The 22,093-nt window shown below is 46.6% G+C and overlaps 1 protein-coding gene across 1 annotated transcript in view; it reads right to left on the bottom strand.

The window, feature by feature from the left end:
• Window positions 1-21,700, bottom strand: part of LOC134342171 (zinc finger protein 229-like) — a 150,066-nt gene extending 128,366 nt beyond the window's left edge. Inside the window, exon 1 of the mRNA XM_063040145.1 lies at window positions 21,213-21,700. The gene's annotated coding sequence lies outside the window, so the exon portion shown is untranslated. The remainder of the gene's footprint in view (window positions 1-21,212) is intronic.
• Window positions 21,701-22,093: the final 393 nt, after the last annotated feature.

Below are 22,093 nucleotides of genomic sequence, written 5' to 3'. Positions count from 1 at the left end.
TAACAGCACATTTGGAAAGCGGTGAAATGATCGGACAAAGTCAGCATGGATTTGTGAAAGGAAAATCATGTCTGACGAATCTCATAGAATTTTTTGAGGATGTAACTAGTAGAGTGGATAGGGGAGAACCAGTGGATGTGGTATATTTGGATTTTCAAAAGGCTTTTGACAAGGTCCCACATAGGAGATTAGTGTGCAAACTTAAAGCACACGGTATTGGGGGTAAGGTATTGGTGTGGGTGGAGAATTGGTTAGCAGACAGGAAGCAAAGAGTGGGAATAAACGGGACCTTTTCAGAATGGCAGGCGGTGACTAGTGGGGTACCGCAAGGCTCAGTGCTGGGACCCCAGTTGTTTACAATATATATTAATGACTTGGATGAGGGAATTAAATGCAGCATCTCCAAGTTTGCGGATGACACGAAGCTGGGTGGCAGTGTTAGCAGTGAGGAGGATGCTAAGAGGATGCAGGGTGACTTGGATAGGTTGGGTGAGTGGGCAAACTCATGGCAGATGCAATTTAATGTGGATAAATGTGAAGTTATCCACTTTGGTGGCAAAAATAGGAAAACAGATTATTATCTGAATGGTGGCCGATTAGGAAAAGGGGAGGTGCAACGAGACCTGGGTGTCATTATACACCAGTCATTGAAAGTGGGCATGCAGGTACAGCAGGCGGTGAAAAAGGCGAACGGTATGCTGGCATTTATAGCGAGAGGATTCGAGTACAGGAGCAGGGAGGTACTACTGCAGTTGTACAAGGCCTTGGTGAGACCACACCTGGAGTATTGTGTGCAGTTTTGGTCCCCTAATCTGAGGAAAGACATCTTTGCCATAGAGGGAGTACAAAGAAGGTTCACCAGATTGATTCCTGGGATGGCAGGTCTTTCATATGAAGAAAGACTGGATGAACTGGGCTTGTACTCGTTGGAATTTAGAAGATTGAGGGGGGATCTGATTGAAACGTATAAGATCCTAAAGGGATTGGACAGGCTAGATGCAGGAAGATTGTTCCCGATGTTGGGGAGGTCTAGAACGAGGGGTCACAGTTTGAGGATAGAGGGGAAGCCTTTTAGGACCGAGGTTAGGAAAAACTTCTTCACACAGAGAGTGGTGAATCTGTGGAATTCTCTGCCACAGCAAACTGTTGAGGCCAGTTCATTAGCTATGTTTAAAAGGAAGTTAGATATGGCCCTTGTGGCTACAGGGGTCAGGGGGTATGGAGGGAAGGCTGGGTTCTGAGTTGGATGATCAGCCATGATCATAATAAATGGCGGTGCAGGCTCGAAGGACCGAATGGCCTACTCCTGCACCTATTTTCTATGTTTCTATGTTTCTATGTTCTTTCTTGTGAGTCTGGAAGAGAGATTTTTGTGGTCTTTTGCTGGGGAGAGATGAGAAGACGCGAAAGGAGAGAGTGGGCCCTTTCTCTTTTATTTGTTTACTTCACTAACCCTATACTCAAAGTAAGAATTATGAAGCTCAATTGTTTTATCACATTATGTACTGTTTGTTATTTTGGGGTACTGATTTGTTACAGGGGACACATTGCGCAGCATCCACCCAAACAAGATTTCTTAAGTTTGACAGGGCTGGGGCGTGTCACCCCCTGTATTAAGCTGCTAGCCGAAGGGAGAGTTACATAAGGTTAGATGACTGAGTGAATTGCTTCCCACATTCACAGCAGGTGAACAGCCTCCCTCCAGTGTGAACCTGGTAGTGTGTCATAAGGATAGACAACTGAATGAATCTAGGAAGATTGCAGGAAGATTGTTTCCGATGTTGGGGAAGTCCAGAACGAGGCGTCACAGTTTGAGGATAAAGGGGAAGCCTTTTAGAACCGAGATTAGGAAAAACTTCTTCACACAGAGAGTGGTGAATCTGTGGAATTCTCTGCCACAGGAAACAGTTGAGGTCAGTTCATTGGCTATATTTAAGAGGGAGTTAGATATGGCCCTTGTGGCTACGGGGGTCAGGGGGTATGGAGGGAAGGCTGGTACAGGGTTCTGTGTTGGATGATCAGCCATGATCATACTGAATGGCGGTGCAGGCTCGAAGGGCTGAATAGCCTACTCCTGCACCTATTTTCTATGTTTCTATGTTACTATTATGTACACACAATGGTCTAAATAAACCAGCAGCAATAGAGCACAACTGGAGTCTGCTTTTGATGTTAAAAACCACTATTTATTAGTAACTATTTAATATAGTAACTTAAACCAGGTAAATCAAAAATTAGCAGTGTTACGCATATATATGTGTATAAATATACTTCCCAACCTCGTTAAAGCTTGGGTGGCAAGAGTTAAAGTCTTACGATGGTAATGTAAGGAAGTTCAGTTCAATCCACGGAATTGGTGTGTGAGAGAGGGTATTTGTAATCCAAGGTGAAAACCACACCAGGAGAACAACGAGTAAACAGTTCATCAGGCTCCAAATCCACTCTCGAGTTAGCCAAACGCAGCTTATCACTAAGGGGACCGTCTTCGAGGGTGAGCTACCTCCCAGGCAAGGGTAGACACACCGGTAGCCTCCACAGGGTCAGCCCTTCCACACACCGTGACAGCTACTGATCGATTCCTCTGATCGATCCTCAACCCACACTTGTGGGCACTCGAAAGTCCCACCCAGTGACTCCTCTGTCACTGGCCTCCTTTCACTGACTGGTCGCCGTAACCGGTGTCCCACTGTGTGTCTCTGGGAGAGTCATCTGACCTTGCTTAAATAAACACGCTACGAAGCAACTGTGAACATCGAACTGTCCATCACATAACGCCGCCTCTCTCTCACCATGGCAACCAAGAAGCAACTGTGAACATCGAACTGTCCATCACATAACTCCGCCTCTCTCTCACCATGGCAACCAAGAAGCAACTGTGAACATCGAACTGTCCATCACATAACTCCGCCTCTCCCTCACCATGGCAACCAAGCAACTGTAAACATCAAACTGTCAATCACATAACTCCGCCCCTCTCTCACCATGGCAACCAAGAAGCAACTGTAAACATTGAACTGTCCATCACATAACACTGCCTCTCTCTCACCATGGCAACCAAGAAGCAACTGTAAACATTGAACTGTCCATCACATAACTCCGCCTGTCTCTCACCATGGCAACCAAGAAGCAACTGTAAACATTGAACTGTCCATCACATAACTCCGCCTGTCTCTCACCATGGCAACCAAGAAGCAGGCAGCAGTACTGTAGACAGTTTTTCTCTCTCTCTTATTTAAAGGCACAGTCCATGTCCACCACAAATCCTTCACCACATTCACAGTAGGTGAATGGTCTCTCCCCAGTGTGGACACGCTGATGTTCCTTCAGTTGAGATGATTGAATGAATCCCTTCCCATGGACAGAGCAGGTGAACGGCCATTTCCCTGTGTGTCAGCAGGTGAAATGACCAATTGAAACCCTTCCCACAGACTGAGCCAGTGAATGGTCACTCCCTGGTGTGAACTGACTGGTGTCTCAGTAGATGAGGTGAGCAAGTGAATCTCTTCCCACAGACTGAGCAGGTGAACGGTCTCTCCCCGGTGTGAACTCGCTGATGTGCCTTCAGATGAGATGACTGAATGAATCCCTTCCCACAGTCTGAGCAGGTGAACGGCCTCTCCCCAGTGTGAACTCGCTGATGTACCTTCAGTTCAAATGACTCTACGAATCCCTTCCCACACACGGAGCAGGTGAATGGCCTTCCCCAGTGTGAACTGACTGGTGTCTCAGTACAGCAGATGACTTTGTGAAACCCTCCCCACAGACTGAGCAGGTGAACGGCCTCATCCCAGTGTGAATTCGCTGATGTACCTTCAGTTGAGATGACTGAGTGAATCCCGTCCCACAGTCTGAGCAGGTGAACGGCCTCTCCCCAGAGTGAACTCGCTGATGTACCTTCAGTTGATATGACTCAGTGAATCCCTTCCCACAGTCTGAGCAGGTGAATGGCCTCTCTCCAGTGTGAACTCGCCGATGTACTATCAGTTGAGATGACTGAGTGAATTCCTTCCCACAGTCTGAGCAGGTGAATGGCCTCTCCCCAGTGTGAACTCGCTGATGTACCTTCAGGTTAAATGAGCAAGTGAATTCCTTCCCACAGTCTGAGCAGGTGAATGGCCTCTCTCCAGTGTGAACTCGCTGGTGTATCTTCAGGTTACATGACTGAGTGAATCCCTTCCCACAAACTGAGCAAGTGAATGGCCACTCCCCGGTGTGAACTGACTGGTGTCTCAGTAACTGAGATGACACAGTGAATCCTTTCCCACAGTCTGAGCAGGTGAACGGCCGCTCCCCGATGTGAACTCGCTGGTGAGCCATTAGGTCAGATAACTGAGTGAATCCTTCCCCATAAATTCAGCAGATGACCAACCTCTGCTCGATGTGAACTGACTGGTGTGTCCACAGGTGGGAAGACCAACTGAATCCCTTCTCACACACAGAACAGAGGAATGGCCTTGTCCCAGTGTGAACTCGCTGATGTACCTTCAGTTGAGATGACCGACTGAATCCATTCCCACTGTCTGGGCAGATGAATGGGTTCCCCCTTTTGTTGACGTACAGCTGGGATTTTCTTTTATCTACTGTCAATTTAAAGTACCACAGTTTTAAAGCCATGAAAACATCTTCTGCCCAGATGAATGGTTGGTCTGCACAGCTGTTAAAAGGAATTAAATGAATATTAATATTATTTCATGTTCTTGTCACAGAGTCATAGAAAAGTACAACACAGAAACAGGCCCTTTGGCCCATCTAGTTTGTGTTGACCTATTTAAACTATCTACCCCTGTACCCCTACCATCCAGGTACCTGTACAAACCTCTTACATGTTGAAATTGAGCTCGCATGCACCAGTTGGGCTGTCTGCTCATTCCACACCTGGATGACAATCTGTGTGAAAAATTTTCCCCTCATGTTCCCCTTCATGTTTCACCGTTCACCCTTAATCCATGGCCTCTGGTTGTAATCCCACCAAATCTCAGTGGAAAAAGCCAGCTTGCATTTACCCCATCTATAACCCTCATAATTTTGGCACACCTCCATCAAATCTCCCCTCAATCTTCTACATTCCAAGGAATAAAGTCCTGACCTGTTCAATCTCTCCTTATAACCCAAGTCCTCCAGACCTGGCAACATCCTTGTGAAATTTCTCTGAACTCTTTCAATCTCTTTTACATCTTTCCTGTAGGTAGGTGATAAAACTGCACACAATACTCCAAATTAGGCCTCACCAATGTCTTGTACAAAGTCAACAAAGTCATCTCCTGTACTCAGTCATTTGGTTTATGAAGGCCAATGTCCCAAAATCTTTCTTTCCGTCCCTATTTAACTGTGGCACCACTTTCAGTGAATTATGGACATGTATCCCAGATCCCTTTCTTCTACAGCAATCCTCAGTAACTGACCATTCACTGTGTAAGACCTTGGTCCCACCAAGATGCAACACCTCGCACTTGTCTCCATTAAATTCCATTTTGCATTTCTCCAGCTGGTCCAGATCAGACTGCAAGACATTATATTCTTCCTCACTGTCCACTACACCCCCAATCTTAGTGTCATCCAGAAATCTGCTGATCCAGTTAACCACACTATCATCCAGATTACTGATCTAGATGACAAACAACAACAGATCCAGCACCGATCTCCGTGGCAAACCACTGTTCACAGGCCTCCGGTCAGAGAGGCAACCATCTGCTACCACACTCCAGCTTCTCCCAAAGACAGTGTCTCATCCAATTTGCTATCTCATCTTGAATGCTGAGTGACTGAACCTTCTTGACCAACCTCCCATATGAGACTTTGTCAAGTGCCTTGCTAAACTCCATGTGGACAACATCCACTGCCTTGCCTTCATCCACTTTCCTGATAACTTCCTCGAAAGACTCTGTGAGATTGGTTAGACATGACCTAGCATGCACGAAGCCATGCTGCCTATCCTTAATCAGTCCACATCTATCCAAATACTGACATATCTGGTTCCTGCACATACGTTCCAATGACTTTCCCACTACTGATGTCAAGCTCACTGACGTATAATTTCCTAGTTTATTTTTGAAGCCTTTCTTGAACAGCAGAACAACATTGGCTGTCCTCCAATCCTCCAGTACCTCACCAGTCACTAAGGATTATTTAAATATCTGTGCTTCGGTCCCGACAATTTCTGCACTTGTTCTCCGCAGAGTCCCAGGGAACAACTTGTCAGGCCCTGGGGATTTATCCACGCTAATTTTCCTTCAGACAGCAAACACCTCCACCTCTGCAATCTGTACAGGGTCCATGAAGTTGATGCCATTTTACCTCACTTCTATAGACTCTGTGTCCATCTCCTGAGTAAATACGGATGCAAAAATAATATTTAAAATCTCCCCCATATATTTTGTCTCCTCATGTAGATTACCATTCTGATCGTCCAGAGTGGGCATGTTTCTGTACTGAACTGGCCAAACTTGATTGGGAGGGGAAACTGGTAGGAATGATGATGGAGCAGCAATGGCTGGAGTTTCTGGGAGCAATTCGGGAGCACGTGAGGGCAGATCCCGGTGTTGGGAAATCATATGTGACGTCAGAGCGTGGGTGCGCCTGTGTGACGTCACCTGTGGGGGAGCGCTGGTATTTAAAAACACCTGAATGGACGTTTCTGATGATTTCAGTGGGACAACAACATTAATCCCGGGTTTCATCACTGAATCCAGTGTTGTGAGATGTAAAGTCCCCTGTTATGTGTCCGGCTGTGCCGTGTTGTTGGTGGAGTGGGCAGCGTGGTGTTTGTCTCCATTCGGGTCACAACACCAGAATTGCCAGCGGGGTCCACACACAGTGTATTAGTCAACAGAAAACCTCCCGTCCCTGCAGTCTCTGTCTCCTGGTAAACTCAACACCCTGACAATGTGGACCATAGACACCCCTTCCTCTCAGAGTCAGGGAATCACTCAGACAGCTGATCACTGAGAGGAATTATATTTATTGGTCATTAAAGTTCACCCAGATTCGTGTGGACGGATTTGATGTGGAGTTCGGGGTGTCACAGTGAAAGGGCCGGACGGCCGAACTCTCTCCGTTGTCCAAACATCCTTCCAGGTGAGGCGACACTTCACCTGTGAATCTTCCGGGGTCGCCCGTTGTGTCCGCTGCTCCCGATGCGGCTCCTCGACACTGGTGACACCAGATTCTCCGCAGTTGTGCGGGGTATGGTTGTTTTTTTTTGGGGGGGGTTCCCATTTGTGCGGGAGGGGTGGGTTTTGGGGGTTGATGATCGGGATGCCGTTCTTTTTTATACGGGGGTGGGCTGGGAGTTTGATTTTTCTCTCTGAACGACTTTCATGTTCTTTCTTTGTTTCGTGACTCTGTGGGGGAGAACAGAAACTCAGTTGTTCATAAATACCTGCTTTGATAGTAAATTAACCTTTGAACTATCCGCTTCGAGCGGTACTTCCGGTGTCCAAACATTTTCATTCCGATTCCCATTCCTGTTGCGACGTGTCAACTCATCGCCTCTTCTTGTGCTAAAATGAGGCCACCCTCAGGGTCCAGGATCAGCACCTTATATTCCGTCTGAGTACCCCCTCTCCCTACTCGGGGCGGCTGGAGACTCTCGCTAAAAGGAGAGAGCGCGGGTGGGGTCCAGAATGAAACAGACGCTGTGTATGTTTGTATTTTTTTTATCAACAGTTTTCATCATACGATGTTACTGCGGAAGAGTGAACAGTAAATAGTCATAGTCATAGTCATAGTCATAGTCATGGTTAACCCTAGTAGGACTCTGTCTTCATTGGTTCCGGTTTAACTTGGTGTTTAGTCGGAGTTTCAACACACTGCAGGAGAACACTACAGTGAAAAGGCGGAATCATTAGATGTTTCGACAAGTGGTACGATGGCTTCGCGATCAAGCACCGAGTCGCTTGCACTCAGCGCCGAGAGCAGTCGGACGTGGACAAGTGTGGCTGCCCTCGCAGGAGCTGAAGCAGAAGCCGCCAAGGTGCGAGCGTCATACGCTAACCAAGAAGCAAAACTGAAAATGGAAAAAGCTGCCGGAGAAGCGGAAAACCAGAAGGAAAAGGCAAGGATAGATACAGAGTTAGAAGTGCTGACTCTACAACGAGAAGCTGATGCGGTGAAATGCACGTTCTAGACGAGGCAGGAAAATCTGTGTCAGAAAGGGCCAAATTGGAACGCACCAGAGAATATGTCCAATCTCAAATTGACCTGCAGATTCATTCTCCCTCTCCATACTTGCCTGTGGCGTCCCATCTCGTGTGGAATCACAGGGAAGCTTCGTTGCATTGCGTCCACCTGGGGAAGACAACTCACAGTGTGAAAGGGCTGACTACGGATACTTCCCGACACCAAACTTACCAGATCCGGCGGGATCAGAGACAAAGGCTGAAGTCAGAACATCAAATCCCATCATGAACGTCCACGCTCAGTCATATGTTCCCCAACATATTCCCCCAGCTAGCACGCCACCTGCAGCAGAACCCTTGGCACAGTATTTAGCGCGACGAGACCTTGTCAATTCAGGACTGTACCAGTTTGACGATAAGCCTGAAAATTACCGTGCGTGGTACTCCTCATTCACCAGTGCCAGCGGCGGAGTCCAGCTCACGGCAACCCAAGAGTTGGACCTGATGACTAAATGGCTGGGAAAGGAATCAAGTGAACAGGTGAAACTCATACGTTCAGTGTCCGTCAGCAACCCCAAACTAGCCTTACACAAAGCATGGGAGAGACTGCGGGAGTGCTATGCGGCCCCTGAAATTATTGAGAGGGCGCTATTTCAACGGCTGGACAATTTTCCTCGGGTATCAGCCAAGGACCATACTAAATTACGAGAACTCGGAGATTTACTCGTGGAGATTCAAGGTGCTAAGGAAGACGGGTATTTAACTGGCTTGTCGCATCTGGATACCTCAGGCGGAGTTGGACCAATTGTGGACAAGCTTCCATTTGGGCTGCAGGAAAGATTGGTGTCTATTGGCTCAGAGTACAAGGAAGAGAACGGTGGTCGATTCCCTCCCTTTCAGTATTTTAGTAGGTTTGTGTGCAGGGAGGCGAAGAGGCGAAACAACCCTAGCTTCATGAATCAAGGCAGCGCCACAACTCACAGCAACCCAGTCAACCCCATTTCGAACAATTTTGTCATCAATAAACCCGTCTCAGTGCATAAAACCGAAGTCTCCGCAATCAAGAATGACCCTAGCAAGAATTGTCCATTGCAGAACAAACCCCACCCCCTCAGAAATGGTACATTGTTAATGATCTCTGAAGTGAGTGAAGCGGAGTGGACAGAACAGACCGCTAGATGGCGCTGGAACCACGGCCGCCGCTCTCCCCGGGCAGTACTTTGTTTTCAGTTTCTGACAGCAAATGGCCACAAACCGATCGGAGGTGAAAGTGACGGTGAACCAGACGGAACAGTTCACGGCAACGCGGGACAGGACACGGAGAACAGTGCACACAGAGGTGACGTTCAGGAAACAAACGGGAAAATAATGATTATTGAGTTGATATAAAACGACCTCAGTGATAATGACCAGTAGATCCGCCGCTGCCATTCCCACCGGGTACCGTGTGGTGCAGGTGGAGAGGCCGCACTTTCCCCGGGACAGGATCACAATCGCCACTAAATTCACTGGAGAAAGAAAACGGAATAACACAAAAGATCATGTTTCGCAATCAGGCACCCCCAACTTAATCGCCCTCCACTATCCATCAAGGCTACGGTTGAGGTACTGTTAACCTCAGATTCACTGCTATAGGTGGGATCAGATTCCAATGATTCACCACTCACGACCGTCAAAGAATTTCGTCTGATATCGGTCGTGAACAGCATATACATTGTTCTGAAAATCTGCCTGATAGGCATCGACTGGACGGTACAGGATACATATTCCCTGCACCCAGACTCTCAAGTCATAGAATCATAGAAATCTAAAGCGCATTACAGGCCCTTCGGCCCACAATGTTGTGCCGACCATGTAAACTACTCCGGAGACTGCCTAAAATTATCTTCCCGCATAGCCCTCTATTTTTCTAAGCTCCATGAACCTCTGCAAAAGTCTCTTAAAAGACCCGACTGCATCCCCCTCTATCACTGTCCTTTAGGATTTTTAATGTTTCAAGGATTTGTGCTCCCATTCTTCCGAGCTCTTAAAGTAGGATCCAGTTCATCAAATCTCTCCTGTTTAGCCAAAATCCACATGTTTCCATCTCATGGATGTTATATATGCGCTTTCCAGGAGAAGGTTGTGGGGTAGACTTTCTGAAGGACGAAAAGTGCAATTTAAAATAATAATTCCGTTCGATATTCTAAACTATTTTAAACTCAGATGGATTATCTGAAATATTTGCAAATCTTGTAACTGGCTCAGCGTGAATGAACGCACAGGTGATTATTTAAAAGGAACAGCTTGGTGACAGAGCCTCCGGTCCACGTAATCCAATCCCCGTTACAGTCCCGCCACGTCAGAGGCCAAGATGGAGAACATTCCTCTGTTGCGAGAGGGTATTTCTAAAACAAGGAGCACAAGTTGCACACGATACTCCGGTTTCTGCCTCATAATGTCGAGACGAAGTTGGAGTTGGAAAACCTTTTTCTGACAGTGGGATAAAAGCTTCGTACGGAGACTATCAACGGACTATTTCTTACTTAACTGTTCACCGCATTTACACTTGAACAGTCTTCCAGGCGACCTGACAATTTACACACGAGAAATTTCCAGGATGTTCAGCAAATCGCTATTCAGGTAACACTTTGCCTTTCATTTTCCTCTATAAATTACTTTTAAACACGTTATCTTTTATTTACCATGGATTATCTCGCACACCGAATTTCATTAAATTGCATTGGATCATCCTGGCGTCCTCCCCCTCCCAATTCCCCAATTCGCCCAATTTCACTTCGCAGGGAATGCCAGAAAATAAAACCCGCCCTCATAATTCTCCCCATCGCCCAGTTTCACCTCGCGGGGAATGCGAAATAAAAAATAAAACCCGTACTCAGAATTCTCCACATCGCCAAATTTCACCTCGCCTGGAGTGCCAGTAAAAAAATACACCGCGCGATCCCGACACTAAAATAATCGATGCAGTCTATATCATGACAGACAGGGCTCCATTCTGTGCGGGACCACACATGGAGTTGCTTGCTTCCCTGAAAAGGAGTAATATTGCCAATAAATATTAGTAAATGTTGGCAATATTTGTATTTCTTCTCTGACAACTCGCACATCACTGTCTTTACCACGTGGGAATTTATCATGCTAAATCTAAAAAGCATGTCACACTAGTTTGTACCATTTTCCAGTTACATCATGAAAAAACTCAGCATTTCCTTTCCATGACTCCAGACCCTGGCAGAGTAGATACTTCGAAATAACTTATTATTACATACTTTATTGGGGATTGGAGAATCGTTCCTGTTATTGCTGGTGGACTAGACTGTTTAGTTTGCCCTTGACAGTTTATTTACGTACGCTGTATTCACCAACAGTTGATATATTTGAAATGTTCTGCTATTTGGTTAGAGCGTCGGACTCACGGTCTGAAGGTTGTGAGTTGGAGTCTCGCCCAAGGCAGCGTGTTGTGTCTTTGAGCAAGGCACTTAACCACGCACTGCTCCAGTCCACCCAGCTGAGAATGGGCACCGGCAAATGCTGGGGGTTAACCTCGCGATAGACTGGCGTCTATCCGGGGTTGGGGGGGGGGGGGCGAGTCTCGTACTCTCAGTCGCTTCACGCCACGGAAACCGGCATAAGCACCGGCCTGATGAGCCTCAAGGCTCGGGACAGACTTTAACTTTAACCCAAGATGGAGCCGACTAAATTCACAATCCTTTGCAGCTTCTTTCGGTCCTGTGCAGAAGCTCTTCCCCCCAATACCAGACAGTAATGAAGGTGGCAGAATGTATCCCCGGTCACTCACCCCTCTCCCATTCCAGTTTCTTTCTCCATCTGTCCCACTCGCTGTCTCTCCACCTTCTCCCTTTCCGCCTCTCTCTCTGGCCTCTTTATCTCTTCTTCTCTCTGTTTGCCCCTCTCTAACTCCCTCTCCCCTTTCCATTTTCTCTGTCTCTCACTCACCCACTGTCTCTCTGCCTCTCACCCTCTCCGTATCCTCTCTGTCTCTCTCTCCTCGCTCTATCCTCCTCTCCCTTTCCTCTCTCATTTTCCCTCTCGTATCTTCTCTCTCGCTCCCTTCTCTCTATCCCTCCTCCCTCTCACTTCCCACTTTCACTCACCTCCCTCATTTCCACCTTCCTTCTCCCCTCTCCCATTCCATTTCCCCTCACCCTCCCTAACCCCTCTCCCTTTTGACTTTCACCCTCTCTCCATCACTCTGTCTCTCAACTCTCTCTCTCTCTCTCTCTCTCTCTCTCTCAAACACATACCTTTCTCTCTCACTCAGCTTCATATATACCTTCATATCAGGCTGTTCTCGCTGCCCCCGCATTCAACAAGTTCCCTCTGGGATTCCTACTCTCTGGTCTACGGAGTACTGGGTTAATAGTGCTGGTCCCCGGCATCTGATCTGTCGGGAAGCTCTGCACTGGTGAATACTGGAGCAAAGCATTCATTAACGACCTCCACTGCCACCCCCGACTCCAGGCACATGTTTCTTTCCTCCTGTATCCCTCGTCGTTTCTACGCTCTCGTCCTCCTGGTCTCCTCCTCGCCAATGCACACTCCTAACACTAAGGTCCACTGTTTGGCTCCTTCTTGGCGACCTTGTAACTCTCCAGAACCCTCTCTGATGATTTCGGCTTCTTAACCCTTAAGCATGCTTCTTTCTTCCTCCGGAATGGATATTCCTCATCTCGTCACAGCCGTGACCCCTTCGAGTTAGCATACTTTCCCCACCTCAGCGGGACAAACCTTCCCAGAACGCCAAGCAAGGGCGCCCGAAACAACCTTCACATTTCTGTTGGGCATTTCCCTGAACACATCCGTTCCCAGTTCACATCCCCAGGTTCCTGCCTCAGAGTGTCATGATGGTGACTCCCGCAAATTAAACACTTCCCAATATATTCTGCTCATATCCTTGTCCATGGCTCTGTAAAAGTTCAGGGAGTTGTCGTCAGTATCTCCAAAATACTCGCTGAGCCTCGTATATCTTAGTTGAGTTTATTCTCTTCAAGCATCGGCTTTCTAAATTATTTCTAAACTTTTCTAAATTAAACAATACTACGTCACTGTTTGCATTCTCTTAGCGCTGCCTCTCTTGTTTATTTATTTATTGTTTGTTTCGGTGCTTTTGGACGTATTGCACTGTACACACATTTCACGGCATTTACTGAGACAGTAAACGTGATGCTGGTTCCGATTCTGATGATGGAAATGAGGAGCCAGTGATGATCCATAATATGCACCGTCATTTACTGAGACCTTATTCGGAGCCGGAAAAGCCGATGCACATTCGGTATCGGGAATATTTGTCACAGAGGTTATTATAGAGATTTTTAACCTTCAATGTCAAAAAGCGGGAATTACTTCAATACATTCCGTGCTGCCCTTGTCAATCATGCCCGCACACTGGGCTGCTGAGTTTACTGTGACTGAAGAAGTATGGGCAAAGTTGGAATAAGGTGATGGAATCCGTGTGGTCCACAATGACACTGGGCAAATAACGGAGACTGTGCAGGCCCGCTGTAATGTTCATATAATGTGGGGTTGGTTTCAGGATAAATCGTGAGATCACTCAGAGGTAACATTGACTTTGAGAGATATGGAGCGAGATATCACACAATTAATATAAAATAAAATGAATGTGAAGGCAACAATAGAAGCAGATACGAGAAAATCTGCAGATGCTGTAAATTCAAGCAACATACATAAAATGCCGGTGGAACGCAGCATGTTGTGTGTGTTAATATAAGTAGGTGATAGGTCATGACTGGCATTTCAATCCGGAGTGCGGGGAACAGCTTTAAAAACTTTCTGATTGTCTACGTTACTAGACGGTGTTATGGACTGAGCGTTAAGTATTCCCCGCGGTGCCGAGAGGACACAGAAGTAGAAACGGCGCCTTGTTTGTTAACTGACTGTAACTAACTCGAGTTATTGTGCAACCTCTGTGTTTTTTTCACCGGGGTATAGATTAATGTATAAAAGGGCAGCGAGGTCAGAACGCAGGCGAGTGGCTCTCAGTGTTAGCAGTGCGGTACATTTTGTACAACACCCGAACATGGCTCTACCAACAATCCGGCATCTGAGCATTGTACTTTACCCTATTCTCGCAGCTTTCGGTGTTCCGGGTAAGTCGACACATCCTCTATCTGAAATGTCAGGGACGGTCTTCTATTAACAGTCATTTCACTGGGTGTTGATTACCGGCGAAACCGACCAAGCGCGGAGACACGGCAGACTACCGCTGCTGAACGGTTCGTCTCCGCTCCACACGCTGATGCAGGGTCAAGTTCACTGTCACCCCGACCCCCCATCCCGACCCCAAAGTTCATCGTAGACGATGCTGCTGAAATTCAGGGAGATCAATCCTCTCCGCTGTTCATCACTGTCAGCGTAAATCTGATACCGGGATTGTTGCAGATTGAAATGTATTTTGTGACCTAACGTTTGGTGAAGGAGCAGTAGAACAGGACGATTTGTGGGAACGTTGCGGATTGTACCAACTGCCGCCGGAGTTGAATTTTCTCTCTCACATTCTGTCTGTCTGTCTGTCTCTCTCACTCTCCCCCTCTCTCTCTGTCTCTCTCTCTCTCTCTCTCTCTCTCTCTCTCTCTCTCTCTCTCTCTCTCTCTCCCTCTCTCTCTCTCTCTCTCTCTCTCTCTTTCTGTCTCTCTCTCTCCCTCTCCTTCCCTCCCCTCTTTTTGGATTTCCGATCAAACCTTTCATTATCTGTCTTACCCGAACCAGTTGGGAATTATAGTAAACATAGCTAGCACAAGAATGGGGTGTCCAGCAAGGGATTTGAATTAATTTCTCTCTGTCGCACCTTTAAGATGATAATGAATGTGATCAAAAATGGCGGATATATTCAAGTGAGAACTTATTTATTGATAGACGTTTCGGAAACTATTCGAGTTTAAGCTAGATTGCGTACAAGCGACACTAGACGAGTCAGTGAAGTCTGATTCTGTTCACCGGGCCCTGCGCTCTTTCACTGACTAAACGGAGGGAACGAGGGCATCGGTTTCACCCTGGGGCTGATGACCGATAGCGGGCACGGCCCCACTGACTCCGGGCCTGTACTGGCTCAATAATAGAGTTCCGTTGAGTGGATTCTGTCGACTGCACATCAGCGGAACCTCCTACAGCTACTGTGTTCAGCTCTATCACGGCTGGTGTCTAAATGGGGCTTCGAGGGTAAGAGCAATTGAAATGACGATCCCACGGGTAGGGAATGTAGGGCACAAGGGAGGTATGGGAGAAGATGGTGATCTCCCCTATTTTTCTGGGTTGTGATGGCGAATGAGCAGCAGTGCTGCCCCCTCTCGGTTACTTCGCCAAGGTGACATCGAGAGCACGTCAGCAGCAACTTAACCAGGAGCAGTGCTGCCCCCTCTCGGTTACATCGCCAAGGTGACATCGAGAGCACGTCACCAGCAACTTAACCAGGAGCAGTGCTGCCCCCTCTCGGTTACATCGCCAAGGTGACATCGAGAGCACGTCACCAGCAACTTAACCAGGAGCAGTGCTGCCCCCTCTCGGTTACATCGCCAAGGTGACATCGAGAGCACGTCACCAGCAACTTAACCTGGAGCAAATGCGCAGCTCGGCTGCAAACCGTTTTAGTTCACTGAATGAGGAGTTTTGATTCCCTCTTGGAACATATTTCCCCGGTAATTTTGCCCATCACTGTCGGAAAAGTATTTTCACATTGAATTCCAAGAACGCTTCTCCTCGCCCTGTTTGTAACTCACAATTTGTGACTCTTTCCCTAGCGAACCTATTGACAACGGTGGTCCTCTTCCGAGGGAATTGCGGCCTTTCCAAATGTATATCGCTCTACATGGCTTTCATGGCAATGGCAGATCTCCTGGTGATGATCCTCTGTGTAATTGCGTATCATATCGTCATGTACCAGTTTCCAAAATCCTTCCTGTCCTACACATCCGTCTGTAAGGTCGTCCTGTACTTCAATTCGACCTGCCTGCAAACCTCGGTCTGGTACACTGTCCTGTTTACAGCCGATCGTTTTTTAGCGATCTGTTGTCAGAAGCTTAAAACGAAATATTGCACGGTGAGGACAGCTGTTGCCGGCATTATAACCGTTCCGCTCCTGATGCATTTACAGAACGTCCCGTATCTATTTCAGTATAAACCTGTGCGTGTAGTTAACGGTATTCAATGGGGCTGTCAGCCGAGCTCGTGGTTCATTACGTCTCTTGTGGGCGTCGCATTCTCCTTTCTACAGAGTATTTTAACGGTTATATTACCTTTTGTTCTGATAACCCTGTTTAACTGTCTGACGGTAAGGCGCATTTTATTAGCCAGTAAAGTACGCCGCGGACTGCGCTGTCAAGGCAGTCAAACACAGAAGGATCCGGAGATGGAAGGCCGCCGGAAATCCATCATTTTACTCTTTAGTGTATCCGGCAGTTTCATTCTGTTGTGGCTGACGGTCACTGTGATCTTTCAGATCACCCGACTCACAGCAACCGTGCATTACGAAGGTGATTACACCGACTCTGCCTATGTCGCCACTGAAGCCGGCTACATGATCATGTATCTGAGTTCCTGCACGAACGCCTGCATTTATACAGCGACCCAGGCTAAGTTTAGAGATGAAATGCGGCTGGTGTTAAAATACCCTTGGACTTTATTTTTAATATTGGTTAAAAAAACACAGGTAAAGCAAAGCACATATTCCTAAAGGTCGAATGTTCATTAACTACTAATTCTCCGCATCGGGAATCTGTTATTGGGTCGCGATGTACATCTGGGTTTTATGTGTTTGAGTATAATACGTCTCGCTATTAAATTGACATGAAATGATATAACACTCCATTTCTGTGCAGAAGCGTCCTTGATAGCCGTGACGTCATCAACAATCCTGGTATCCGATCGCTCAGTTGATTTCATTCACTCGTTGCGTTTGACAGCTCCGTTGACACTCAGGGCTCATTTGGCCGCTGGGTAACTCGGGTAAAGGTGGAGCCATCGGAATGTCTTTTACACTGGCAGTGGAGATTCGCTGCGGTCAGCGCTGTGACAGAGCTACCTTCTTGTAGATTGCAGTGCGGAATCAATATTGCATAGATTCTGCCCCAGCTCTACTATAGCGACCTATGCCAATTCCCAGAGCCATAATCCAGCCCGTATCCCTCTCTACCTTTGTTAACCAAGGTTTATCCAGGCACGTTTCCATTGTTTTATTATCACCTGCATCCAGCACGTCTACTGCATACATAACCACGCCGCACTGGGCGAGAAAAAGAGAATGTCTTCAGATCTGCGTATAGATGTGCCACTGCTGACATAGGAGAAGACAAATTTGTTGGCTATCTGTACAATATACACCTCCTCATAATTGTATAAATTTTACAAGGACCATTCATTTTATTTGCTATTTCAGACAATCAAACTTCTCCTTTTGGTTTATCCCCTTCCTCACAGTCCAGGAAATAATCTGGTGAACTTTGATCTACCATAGCTCAGTTCTTACAACATCCTTCCCATGGCGTGCAATCAGAATTGCACCCATTGCTCTCAGTCTGTTATCACCAGTGCTCCGTATCGCTGTCAGACCGAGTCGGAATTCTTCCACTCAAATCCTCGGTGAACAATGCAAGAATAACAAAATCCACTTTCGCTGTACTGTCCTCCTGCATTCAGAAAGGTATGGCCTAGCATTGAAAGGTTACAACTAAAACGACCCTCCAAAGGTCTATATGGTCTCCCAGATTTTTATTTCACAATGTGGATAAGTCTCATTTTGTTTCACATCCTCTTTTACAAACAATAAAGGATCCAGCGTCAAATCTACAGCTCGCCGCTTATTGCCGGCGTCCGGGAGGAGAGACACGCTCGCACACTGCCATTCGCATCCATTTACCACGCTAATTGTGTGACTAGTTTGCTAATTCATCTCCGCGTCCCTGTATCTGCCATGGATGCTTTGTTAGAAACATTACTGAAGGTCATCCAAACTCTATCTACCTTCCTGCTTCGTTAAATCATCGAGATTGTTCCTTTAAAAGCACAATCATATTTGTGACACATGACGCCGCCGGCACAAGACCACACGGCTACGGCGTAGGGATCCGCATAGGCTCTGCGTATGGGTCGCGGCGACGCCGTACCTACCGCGTCGATTTGACGCAGAAGTATAAATAAGCCTTGTCTCCTTATTCGCTTCGTTGAACTGCCTTCCGAGCTGTATATACATATATTCTGTTAACCGGAATTTTCTGCCATGCCATTCCCATACCGATATAAAGAGAGCTGATCTCAATATTCAGGAAATGAAATGATAAGGGGAGCGATGTGGAAACGGTGAAGAAGTGAGAAAAAAGATATTTAAGGAGGCACAGACGGTAAACGACGTTTGGGGGATAAATTGAAGACGGCTGTTTGCATAACTAATGACACAACTAAATCGAGATGGCTGGGTTTATAATTCTACGCACTTGTATCCAAATCACTCGGAGGTCCCGTCCAAATCAGTCCCATGATCCCAGAGTTCAGCGCTCTTTCAGTCACGCCCGCACGGCCCTCCCTCCACCGCGGACGTCCATCCTTCAGCTACCCGAGGTGAAATTTCCGCAGTCCCATCCGTCGGCTCAGTAGCCTGTCTATTCCTTCCACTTTTGAGCATTCTCTCAGTGGAAAACTGGGCGAGATACGCATCCCGTCAACAACTCATCCACACGAATGCTCCAAGCCGTATGGTAATGGACACGTAACTGAAAGCGTTCCAGGAGAACGAAACGGGGCAAATAGAGCAAAGCCTCCTGGGTAATAACTGGGGAATAGCGATCACACTGTGAAAATTCGCGAAAATCAGGGTGGGCATATGAAATACAACAAGAAGCTATTCCTTAATGAGACATTATCACGACTAATATATTCCCACGAAGAAGTATTTCCTTTTTCCGCATTTAAACTCATTGATTTATATAAAAAATGAATATTTTGAAGTATTTCAAAGAGTGAGCCGTCGCGGAACTCCGGGTGTAAAGTTGCAAGCGTTCACTCCATTTCCTGAAGGGTATTCTCCCCGTCACATTTCCAAATTATCCCTTTTCTTAACGCCACACCTGGGAAAAATTCCCTCTGTGTCCGTTCTTTTGTATCCTGTCTTCAGTGTGGAAGTTTGATTCAGTTCATTTCTGTCTCTTGTATTCACTCCGTGGATCTCCTCAGCTCCGGCCTCCTGCATCCATTCCACACCCTCACACTCCTCCTTTGGAGCTTCATTCCATTCTCACAGTTCCCATGTCTCCGCTGTACTTTTCCAATATTGGAAGATTCTCCACACAGGTTTCTCTGAGGTTCCGTCCCTCTGCCAATGGAGAGAAATTCCTTTCTGCATCTCAGTTATGTCCTCTGCATGTTCTCCCGACACCTCTCCCGAATTCAGCACGGTGAGATCCGCCTGGTCTTCGTCCTCTTCAATTTCTATTCGTCAGCAAGATTCTACCAACCTTCACAACTTTTTTTATTTTTCTCTGCCACTCCACGCCTTTCAGCATTTTGAAGGGAACATTTTTTACGTGATTTTCTGAAGTCTTCGGCCCTCGCCACCATTATGTCCTGGTCCTGGATGAGACACATCCACTGTGATCCAGGGACACAGAGCTGAGCAAAACAGCGGGCTGAGCGCTGGCGAAATTCTTGGCCGTCTCTGGAGTAGGTCTCTCTGCTGTGGGCCGAAGGGCCTGTAATGTGCTGTCAATATCTATGTTCTTTTTCAATTTTTGTATTAAGTTTCAAAATTAAACATAACAATAATAGTAACGATACATAGAGATCGGGATACAATAATAACAGTTAGCATGTACAAGCACAAATTCCAAGTAGCAAATATAGTTTAGCCTTCCAACCTCATAGTAATTCACCATGAAAAAGATATTTTATAAACAGTGAAAAAGAAAACCCCCTAAACTAAAAAGAAACTAAACTAAAAAAAACACACACACAAACAAAGCTTGGGCTGTTATATTACATCGGCTAAAATTATTTGTCCTTAACTCTGCTCCTCTATACATGAACAAAAAATAATTACTACAAAGGATTCAGAAAGGGTGGACTTACATCATATGAAAATATTCAATAAATGGCCTCCAAATTTCTTCAAATTTAACCGAAGGATCCAGAGTACCGCTCCTAATTTTTTTCCAAGTTTAGGCATGCTATCGTTTGGGAAAACCATTGAAATGTAGTGGGGGAATTGGAATCTTTCCATTTAAATAAAATGGACCTTCTGGCTATTAATGTAACAAATGCAATTAGACTGACATGGGTAAACGACTAGAGTTTATCACTGGTAGTCCAAAAATTGCAGTAGTAGGATGAGGTTGTAAATCAATTCGCAGAACTACTGAGATAATATCAGAAATATCTTTACAATATTTTTCTAAAAGAGGACAAGACCAGAACATATGTGTCAAGAAGGCTACCTCAGAATGACATCTATCACAAACAGGATTTATATGGCAATAAAAACGAGCTGACTTATCCTTGGACATATGAGCCCAGAGAACCACCTTGAACTGTATCAAGGCGTGTCTGGCTCACATTGAGGAAGTATTGACTAATGTTCTATGTTCACACAGTTTTCTCACTCCATCCAGAGACAACAGTAATGGAGAGGTACAGCTGTTAATTTTGTGTACTTCATTGAATGTTTAAAGACACGTCGCCTGTGTTCTGGACAAACGACAGGCGGATGAGTAACTGCTCCTGCTTATCGCCGACCTTTCTGTTCCTGCCACTTTAATTCCCTATTCCTTGTAAGTTCTGATCTTTGTGTGTCTGACCACATACTCTGATATACAGGTGAAACACCCCGGTTTCCTTGGCTGCGTGAGTCGAAGGAAGGCACTCTCAATCCCCGCCAAACTCGTCAGATTGAGACGGCTCGATCCCACCCCCAAACCCCGGGTTGTGTGGGTGCTGTGTAATTTGCTATCCTGTGACAAATAACAGACTGTACACTGCATACAATTAAAGGAATTATGTTTATGAATCTTAGCTTAACTGAAAGGTTAGTGAAGAATAACAAAAATAAACTGCCCAATTCCAATCAAACTGTCATACGTGCACACGTTGGAACTCATCTGGAACTTCTCTGTCACTCAGGCGCTGGGTCCTCGGTCAACGTGAAAGCTCACACCACCTTCCGAACGTCGCTCGCAATCCATCTCGAACAAACGGGTCTCCCGCCGGACCCTGTGCTTCGACCGGGTCTCTACAGCGTCTTCTCTCCCCACCTCCCGCCGAACAAAACCCAGGCCCAACCTTAGTGTCCCTCACCAGAGAAACATCCCCTTCATTCAACCATCCTAATTGGATAGCACACATTTCTCCTCATCTCTTATGTTCAACCATAAGCCAAACAAGCTGAAAACAAGCTTCTTTTACAGAACTGCCAATATGAACTACATACAGCACAACCGTAAAAGTAATAACCAGGGCATTACCCTCTCCCCACACCAAAATAGTCATGTCATCATGATTGGAAATAATTTGCCCTCTCACATTAATAACACCGCTTTCAAGGGAATTTCGTGAGGTCAGCAACTCCAATCCATTTGTAAAAGGTAGTGACATATCTCACTAGGGGTGTAGTCGGAGCGCTCTGTTACCCTGGTCCTACATAGGCAAGCTGATTCTTTGAGACCTCCTTACCCCATCAACTACTTCGGTTTCAGACACTCCTTGGGATACCTCTGGTGTAAATGACGAGGGTTCCCCCGGGCTATCACTCGTGCCTTCCTGCAACCCGGATCCCTCAGCTCAGCTTCATCCCCAGTTACTCTGAAGCTTAGACCGCTTCCTAGTCCAGCTGCAAGCCTGCCTGAGCACTGCTAATCCCCCACACAACCCCCACCCCAACCCCCCGCCCAGGTCACCTGCCTCAGCGAGAGAAAGGCTGAGAACCCCTTCATCAATTTTTGGGGAGTTGGCGAAAGGCAGCG

This window comes from Mobula hypostoma, unplaced genomic scaffold, assembly GCF_963921235.1.
Source record: "Mobula hypostoma unplaced genomic scaffold, sMobHyp1.1 scaffold_76, whole genome shotgun sequence".
NCBI classification, from domain to species: Eukaryota; Metazoa; Chordata; class Chondrichthyes; order Myliobatiformes; family Myliobatidae; genus Mobula; species Mobula hypostoma.
The sequence above is the reverse complement of the archived record's forward strand: the minus strand, read 5'-3'. Positions and strand labels throughout refer to the sequence as shown.